Source organism: Fulmarus glacialis, unplaced genomic scaffold (genome assembly GCF_000690835.1).
Source record: "Fulmarus glacialis isolate BGI_N327 unplaced genomic scaffold, ASM69083v1 scaffold3168, whole genome shotgun sequence".
NCBI lineage: Eukaryota > Metazoa > Chordata > Aves > Procellariiformes > Procellariidae > Fulmarus > Fulmarus glacialis.
The window spans coordinates 1-350 of record NW_009227440.1 but is presented as its reverse complement, the minus strand read 5'-3'; positions in this window follow the sequence as shown (position 1 = coordinate 350).

Below are 350 nucleotides of genomic sequence, written 5' to 3'. Positions count from 1 at the left end.
GCGGGGGCCGTCGGGGGGAAGGAGGACCCGCCACAGCCAGGGCAGAAAGCCCAGCCCGGCCCCCTGCGGTGGGCTGACCCTGGCCAGCAGCTCAGCCCCCACCCACTCCCCCCTACCAGTGGAACTGGGGAGATAATGGGAAGGGCAAAAGCGAGAAAAACTCATGGTTCAATAAGCAAAGGAAAAAAAAAAAAACCCACAGAAAAAGCCCCAAACGATGCAAAGGCACTGATCACTCAGCACAGACCGATGCCCAGCCTGTTCCCATGCAATGGCTGCTTCGGCCCCCTTCCCGTTTTAGTGCTGGCCGTGACGCTGTAAGGTATGGGACACCCCCCTGGTCCGTGGGG